General features: G+C 39.2%; 1 pseudogene across 1 annotated transcript; it reads left to right on the forward strand.

Moving 5' to 3' along the window:
• On the forward strand, positions 1 to 5,495 carry LOC143575323 (putative ubiquitin-conjugating enzyme E2 24; annotated as a pseudogene). The gene is made up of 9 exons (XR_013142741.1): positions 1 to 231; positions 340 to 763; positions 1,422 to 2,703; positions 3,452 to 3,577; positions 3,670 to 4,002; positions 4,093 to 4,156; positions 4,240 to 4,379; positions 4,503 to 4,814; positions 4,914 to 5,495. The product of XR_013142741.1 is annotated as a putative ubiquitin-conjugating enzyme E2 24 (transcript).
• The last annotated feature ends 3,703 nt before the right edge of the window (positions 5,496 to 9,198 follow it).

The following is a 9,198-nucleotide window of genomic DNA, read 5'->3' on the forward strand; positions in this document are numbered from 1 at the left end:
CAAACAAGCTTCAGTTCAGTTTATTGATATGCATGATCATGGTGTGACAGAGGGGATTTGGAGAGGATACTTTCCTCTCTTTAAAAAACACTTTTTTTTTGTATAAAGTGTGTGCATGCGTGTGTGTGTTTGTGTGTTAAGAGAGAGAAAGATGGTTCAAGGGGCAATTGGGATATCTTAATTTCTTCACATGAATGGAACTTGCTCTATGATGTTTCTTGGCTGCAAATGGTAACAGTTATTTTATTAAACTTTGTTTTTTTTGTTCCTTATTGATATATTAATCATACCATATGTGTAAACTTTTAGAGTTTATAATTTAGCTTTTTGTTTCAACAGGTGTAGAAGCAAACATATCATGGCTACTCTAGATACAGATTAGAGATCATCATATTATTTAAAAAAAAAATCCCAATTTCCTTAGTTTTATTTATCCTGTTTTCATTTGCTTGTTTTTTTAGTGTTGTGTGTGTGACAAAACTGATCAGGGCAAATCTCCTTTGGCAAAATATATTTGGCTTCAGAAAGAACTCTTTTAGTTCCTTCTGCTGTCATTATATATATATATTATATATTTATATAAGCTTAGATAATCATATATCATTTTGGGGCAAATCTCCTTTGGCATACCAGAATTTCTGGTGAAAATCTATCCGTTTTGAACCGTTTTCGGGGCAAATCTTCTTTGGCAAATCAGGTGTCTCTTGCAGACCCTAAACTATCGATTCGTGACAGTGATATCAGTAATACTTCCATACACAAGGTATCTTTCTTGTTCGTTTTATATAATTCTCAGATTTAGAGGTGTTCACAAAACCAAAATAACTGACTTAACCAAACTGAAATAATCGAAACCAATAAAAAAAAAACCAATGTTCTTTAGAAACCGAATGTTTTGGTTTGGTTTCGGTTTTGCTTTTAACCAAATACCATAACAACTGTTTTAAGTAATCTATAAAAAAATATTAAATTGTGTTGCTTAAAAAGTTTTTGTTAATAAATTGTTAAAAAAACCTATTTTCGGTTCGCTTTCGGTTTTGCTATAATCCAAAAGCCGAATTAAACGAAAGTGAACCAAACACTCGTTTGCTATTTATAGGAAATCAATAAATTGCTTAGCTTAAAAGCTTTTCTAAACGTGTAATAGTCAATTAGTCATTAATTAATAAAAATTTACGCCCGAATTACTTATTTTGGGCTAAGTTTTTTTGGCCCATTTAAGCCCAAATGGTAAAACCGAAAAATCAAAACCGAACCCATTGTGAAAACCAAAAAAACGAAACTGAACGAATTTTCGGTTTTTGGCTCGGTTTGAGCCCAAAAACCGACCCATGCACAATTGCACACCCCTAAGCTTTACAGTTTTTGTTTCTTTGATTTCTGTTTACTAAAATAATCATGAAAATTGTCAATGTTTGTAGAAATGGATGTGTTTTTGAGTGATTTCGATAGCTACAGCGAAAGCAGTAGCTCTTCTGATCACGAAGATGATGAGTTCATGTACACCGGACAGGCAACCTCAATCCTCTCAAACCGTCAAGAAACTATCGGGAAAATCGATGATTTCTTGCTGTTCGAGAGACGATACGTGCATGGTGACATCGTTTACTCGCTCAAAAACCGCAACTCCCAAATGGGAAAAGTAACAAATGTTGAAATAGTTGTGGATTTGGAAAACATCAATGAAAAGAAACTGAAAGACATCAGTTCCAAGAAACTTGGAAGAATCCGCTCGATTTCAGCGGGTGAGTTTGTATTATCGGGCCCATGGGTCGGTAAAGCCGAACATGTAACAGATTCTGTTACTGTCTTGTTTGATGATGGTAGTAAAAGTGAGTTTATGGTAATGGGGTTGGATACCGAGAAGCTCGTACCGATATCACCGGATTTAATCGATGATTCGCAGTACCCGTATTATCCCGGTCAACGGGTCAAATCCGTGAACTTGACTCGGTCAATGTCAACCCGATGGTTCTGCGGGTCAAAGAGCAAAAACCCAGATGAAGGGACTGTATGCTCGGTTGATTCCGGGCTGGTCCACGTGACGTGGCTCGGGTGCGTGTTACTCGGGCCAGAAAGCATCCCGGTCCCGCCATGTTTACAAAACTCAAAAGATTTGACATGCGTTTCGTGTTTCTCCGCATTCGAACTGGCAGGTTGGCGATTGGTGTACGCTGCCAAAACCCGAGCACAGGGGTTTTACGGGTCACCCAGTTCATAAACAGTCAAACATGTGTTCGGGTTTTCAAGAAATGTTTGTGATTTGCAAAGATGAAATGTAAAGTTGATGTGTTGTGGCAAGATGGGAGTGAGTCAACCGGGTTGTGTGCGAGTTCGGTTGGCCCGTTTAACACACTCGACGCGCATGATTTTTGGCCTCATCAGTTTGTTATTGAGAAAGGGACATCTGATGATCAACAATGTAGAAACTGGGGCGTTGTGAAGGCGGTTGATGCAGCCGAAAAGACCGTGAAGGTTAAGTGGGAATCAGGATTTGAGGAGACTGTGAGTGTGTATGAGTTAATCGAGCACCCGGATTATTCATATAGCCCGGGTGATCTCGTGTTGAGGTTGAATAACGACCAAATTGTTGAAGATGGTGAGAAATGTGGTGGTGATATTCACTTGGCCCATATCGGGAACGTGGTTGGGTTGAAAAATGGCTCGGTTGAAGTCAAATGGGCTGCAGGTTATACGTCTAAGGTATGGTTGTTCTTTTTATTCTCTCCTAGGGATGTAAACGAGCCGAGCTGAGCCAAAGTGGGCTTGGGCTCGAATCGTTTATCTTAACAAGCTGAACGAGCTCGGGTTTGGTTTCTCTATCTTGTCGAGCTGAAATCTTGTGCTCGAGCTCGGCTCGTCAAAAAACTCAAGCGAACTTGTGGCTCGTCTAGCAGGCTTGTTTGGTTTTTAAGTTCTTCATAATTAACACATATTGATATTATAACTAAAGATAAATAGCATGCACATAATGCAGATTTTATAAACTACAAAATCCATAATTTTTATATTAAAACTTGGGTTTATAGTTTACATATACTAAATTTTGGGCTTTACTTTTAAACAAGAAAATGTGAATTTTCAATTTTAAAGGAATTTTCCAAAAAAAAATAATAATATTAAAAATGTCGCTGTGAGTTTAAAAATAAACATATATTCGGCTTTATTTTATTAAAAGGTCGGCTCGGCTCGTTTAAAAGAAAGCCGTACTATTAGAAGCATCATGTCATTAACAGTGGAAAGATGGATGCATATAAATTTGGGCTGTAATTTAAACGAGCTAACGGCTCAGCTAATGAGCAAGCCACAAGCCGAGCTGACCTTGCCTTGGGGCTTGGTTCGGCTTGTTTATAGACCGACCCGATTTCGAACGCGCCGCGAGCTTTTTGAACTGCCCTATTCCTCCCGATGGATTTTCGTGTCTGTAATTGGTTGATTCGATCTCGTACAGGTGGCGCCTCACGAAGTTTTACGTGTCGAAAAGTCAGAAGGTTCATCAGCAACACCATTGCTTAACAATGGCAGCATCCAACAAGATCAAGAGAAGTCCGGGCTTTCACCGAGCGCGATAGATAAGGTAAAACCGAACCTAATCAATATTATAACGTGTTGTTAACATTAATGCACCTATAACAGAGACTGAACATAAACATTTTCTATTCGGGTCAGAGTTTTTCGGGTTCAGATGATGAGGACGATTGCTTAAAGACGTTATACGACTCCACTACTTTTAACGTCCCACGGGCTGCTATCGGGCTTTTATCCAATGTAGCCAAGAGCCTGTTCGGGTTCCCATTTTACGCATCATTGTCGGGTCCAGAATACGGGCCACTGTCGGGTTTAAATGAGGAAGATGATCGGGTGCTCGTAGAGACAAATTTGGAGGCAAAAGTCAAGGAAGTCAAAGAGTCAAAGGATGAAATTAGGCAGTTTGACATGGTCAACGACTGCTTAAACCATCACTTTGTTGATAGCCCAGAAAAGAGCTCGTTATCAAGTCAGGTTAGATTTCGGTTTTTTTAAATATAACTTATGGGTTCCCCGTCCCGTTACATATTCGACCCCGTTTAATAATGTTTCGGTTTGTTGTAGGTGAGAAAAAGTTGGTTAAAGAAAGTTCAGCAAGAATGGAACATTTTGGCTAATGATCTCCCAGGTGAGACGCAGTCGATTTTTTTATATACATTAATGCTTTCGAATATTTATACGTGTTTTGAATCTTTACACCCGTTTTGACAGAAACAATATATGTTCGGGTTTTCGAAGAAAGGATGGATCTAATACGTGCTGCGATTGTCGGGGCACCCGAAACTCCTTATCATGACTGCCTCTTTTTCTTTGACATTTTTCTACCCCCGAAATATCCTTATGAGCCCCCGGTAATTATTATTATTATTAAACCGAACTTGTTTAATATGTTTGTTGTTGTATTTATGGCCGAAATTCATTATTTTAAGGCCCAACCTTTATTGTCTAACGCGGGTCACACGTATTTCTTACAGATGGTCCATTACGACTCTGGTGGGCTTCGGGTCAACCCGAATCTATACGAGTCGGGAAGAGTATGCCTTAGCCTTCTGAACACATGGACCGGAACCGGGACCGAGACGTGGAACCCAAACGGGTCCACCATTCTTCAAGTTTTACTATCTCTTCAGGCTTTAGTGCTCAACAAAAACCCGTATTTCAATGAAGCCGGGTATGATCAGCAAATTGGAAGCCCAGAAGGCGAAAAGAACTCGGGTAGTTATAATGAGAATGCTTTTTTAATGAGCTGCAAATCCATGCTTTACATACTCTACAGGCCACCAAAGGTACAAATAATCTTTTCCGTCTCAGTTTGGTTCGGTTTTTAATGTTAATTTTCATTCGGTTTTGAATCGAAAGTGGTTCGGTTTTGGTGAATAATGTAGCATTTTGAGGCACTCGTCGAGGAACACTTTAGCAAACGTTGCGTGCATATTTTGAGGGCGTGTAAGGCTTATTTGGAAGGGGTCCCGGTAGGTTGTACTCTTGGGGGGCTGTGTTTTGAGCCTGAAGGCCGGGCCGGGAATTCTACGGGGTTCAAGATTATGCTCTCGAAGCTCGTTCCTAAGCTCGTGGAAGCATTTACAGCTAAGGGTTTCGATTGTGGCGGGTTTGGTCAGACGGACTAGTCGTAAGTCGTCTAACGATGTAGCCTGTTTTCGGATCCAAATAAAGATTCAAGTGTGGATGCATATGGTGCAGCATCTTGTCTTTAATAAAGGTATAGTGTGTAAAGTGTTGGGTTTTATAAATTGTCACATTGTGTAAAGGTTGTGAATAAAAGGTAGTCCTTTCTTGAAAGTTAAATGTCAAATTCAGATAAATCATAAATGTATGTATAATGAAGCATTGTTTATCTGGATTTGATGGTCCTTTGTGAGATGGAAAATTACCAAGGTGTGGTATGTAAAATATTTGGTTGTTGATGTATTTTATTTGGATTATGAGATATAAATAAAATGTCAATAAAAGTGTGGTTTTCTTTATATAGTTCTACAAACAGTTTAACTATTAGTGTCAAAATAGCTCGTGACTTGAAACTCGCTTAGGAGAGACTAAGAAAAACTCAATTCAATTTGGCTCGGTTTGTAAATGTACCGAGCCTGAGCCAAGGTTGGCTTGCTCGTTGGCCCATTCCTTAGCTCACTTGTTGGCCCGCTTGTTTGTTTTGCTCGTTTGGCTCGTCTAAATTAGCCACAACTTTTAAAAGTTTATATCCAACTCTCCATCGTTATACGGTTCAATTCACATCAAGACATTTTTTCTTTCTTCTAAGTTCTAACAATCTAACCGAAGCGAAATTGAGCTAAACCAATTTTGTTTTAACTGAGCTCGGCCGGGCTCGAGCTATAGTTTTGAGCTTGTTATAAAATCGCTGATCTGAAGCTAAAGTTGTCAGCTCGTTATAAAATCAACAAACATATTTTAGTGATTTAACCAAGTAAACGAATAGAAACTCATGTGTTGTTTATATTTATTTGTATGCTTATGTATTAGTTTATGTTGATTCATTTCTCTTGAAATAATGACAATTTTGCTTAATTCTTGAATCTGTAGGGACCGTTCGGTATAAAATAAATAAAACACTTTTAATACGATTACAATACAAAGAATGAACAAAAAACACATATCTAGAAAGCATTAAATTACAGTACAATTACAACTGAAATAAATCAAAGTACAAAGAATTGGGTAGAAGTAGAAGTTGGTGACCGAGTATCGTGTTGAACACGGGGCCCTTAAAACAAATTCCGAGTCTCTTCTCGTTTTGTTTCCCAGGGTACAACGGTCAGAGCAGTATGTATTGCCGGAGTTGACTATGCACCCGAATTGGATCGGTTTGTACCTTCTTGGTTATGTTGGAGAAGATGAAAAAAGGTTGGAGAATTTGCAAGCTCTTCAAGTTGCAAATTGGCGTTTCAAACCCCAAGCCTTGCCTTGGTATTTATAGTGGAGCTAGGATCAAAGACTCAAAACTACACAATAAATTGCATTAAACGTCTTTAATGCTTTTTATTATGATTTTGAATTCAATCCATAACTCCCGTTGAATAATAAATTACATTAAACGTCTTTAATGCTTTTTATTATGATTTTGATTTTCCAACCACTCATCTTTGAGCTTCGATATCTCATTCATCTTTGCTCGTTTTTGGACATGGTTTGACTCGTTATGATGCTCTCACATAAAGGATAACAAACCCGTAAATAATTATTTATAATACACAAATATAAATATAATTATTAATGTCCAAAATTAGCAAACTCATTTTTTGCTAACATTTTTCCAACAATCCCCCACATGAATGGAAATCGATCCGCTCATGCAAGTTTCAAACGATGCAATTCAACGGTTGAATGTTGCAGGAAAGGTAGGTGTTACCCTTTGAACCCTCCTTTGTGAAGTATACTTAGCCTCCTGGCGGTGTGTAGACACGATGTCTTTGAACATACCCCCGTTAGTGTAGACGACAATACACTTCACACAACATTGTCCCTGGTTTAGTCAACCCCTCACTGCCGTGTCCTATTATGGTCCTGGAACACTAGCCTGGTTCCGCGAGAGCTCTAGGATTTTTGTCCCAAAATCCATTCGAAGCGACCCTACTTCTCTCTCACGTAGGTGATTCCCGCTCGAATGTTTAAAAGCCATAGGTTATTCTTTATTTCTACAAGTCATTAACCTTTGTTATGCTTATCCTCGTTTCATGTCACTGATTAGAATGGACTAGGACGCACGCATGCGCAACGCCCTTTAAGTTTGGTTTGGGGTACTCCCCCACAATGACTACCCTTGGTTTCATGATTAAGTTTTCCTATTAAACTTAGATCTTGGGATCTCCAGTCAACTAAGTTAGGTTTCCCTCATGTCCCCTTTTTCCATGGGCTTCAGTCCCATTCCTCTTTACGACTTATAAACTAACTCTTTGCTTAAGCCTTTGGTTAACGGGTCCGCAATGTTATCTTTTGACTTCACATAGTCAATTGTGATAACACCCGTTGAGAGTAGTTGTCGTACCGTATTATGTCTTCGTCGAATATGCCTTGATTTGCCATTGTACATTACGCTATGGGCTCTACCAACTGCTGATTGACTGTCATAATGTATGCAAATAGCCGACAAAGGCTGTGGCCATATTGGAATATATTCCATAAATTGACGAAGCCATTCCCCCTCTTCGCCACACTTATCTAAGGCGATAAACTCCGATTCCATCGTGGATCTAGCTATTACAGTTTGCTTAGACGACTTCCAAGAAATAGCCGCACCACCAAGTGTGAACACGTACCCACTTGTTGATTTGGAATCTTTTATATCCGAAATCCAATTCGCATCACCGTATCCTTCAATTACAGCCGGATCACGGTTATAATGGAGTCCATAGTCTCTCGTGTATCTCAAGTATCTTAGCAACCGCGTGATACTTTTCCAATGTTCCTCTCTTGGATTACTAGTGTATCTACTTAGCCGACTCACGGCATAAGCTAGATCGGGTCTACTACATGTCATAAGATACATTAGACTACCAAATTATTCTTGAGTACTCACGATGAGCAACCCCCTCGCCTCTATTTTTAAATAGATGGTGGGTCGTATCAATTGGTGTTGACGCGACACGCGTGTCATCCTTATTGAATTTCTCAAGAATCTTGTCCACGTAGTGAGATTGACTCAAAACAAGACCGTTTTGGGTTCTAGTGATTTGTATCCCAAGAATCACGTCCGTGAGACCCAAGTCTTTCATGTCAAACCTCGCTTTCAACATATCTTTTGTTGATCTGATCATGTTATCATTACTCCCAATGATAAGCATATCGTCTACATAAAGACATAATATCACATATCCTCCCGGCGTCTCTTTTACACAGACACATTTGTCACACTCATTTATTTTGAAACCATTGTCAAGCATGACATGATCAAACTTTAAGTGCCATTGTTTTGGAGCTTGCTTCAAACCATATAAGGACTTGACAAGTTTACATACCTTGCCCTCTTTTCCTGGGGCAGAGAAACCCTCGGGTTGCTCCATGTAAATCTCTTCATCTAAATCACCATTTAGAAATGCGGTTTTTACATCCATTTGGTGACCTTCCAAATTGCGTAAAGCCGCAATAGCAAGAACCAATCTTATGGAAGTTATTCGCGTGACAGGCGAGTAAGTGTCAAAGTAATCTAGACCCTCCTTTTGTCTATACCCTTTGATTACCAATCTTGCCTTGTACTTATCAATACTTCCATCAGTTTTCATCTTCCTTTTGAATATCCAACGATATCCAAGTGGTTTACAACCCGGCGGAAGATCTACTAACTCCCAAGTATGATTTTGCAATATAGAATCTATCTCGTTCTTAATTGCTTCTTTCCATTGAGGTGCTTCCGAGGATGTTACCCGCCTCGCGGTAGGTATTGGGCTCACCCTCCACCATATAGCTCATGAAATCCGAACCGAAAGACTTTTCAATCCTTGGTCGTTTACTTCGTCTAAGCTCACCCTCGTTTTCCTCGGGTTTTTCATGTCTATCTTGAACCATATCATCAAACGCTCTTGATGTACTTGCTTCATCAATCGATTTTAATGAAGTTGGGTGTGTTTGTCTTAAACAACAAAACACACTTTCAAAGAAGTCAGCGTTCCTCCATTCCACGATAGTGCCTTCATGTACATT

Source organism: Bidens hawaiensis, unplaced genomic scaffold (assembly GCF_021521415.1).
Source record: "Bidens hawaiensis isolate Kalapana, Puna unplaced genomic scaffold, B.hawaiensis_p1.1 tig00027336_1, whole genome shotgun sequence".
Lineage (NCBI taxonomy): Eukaryota > Viridiplantae > Streptophyta > Magnoliopsida > Asterales > Asteraceae > Bidens > Bidens hawaiensis.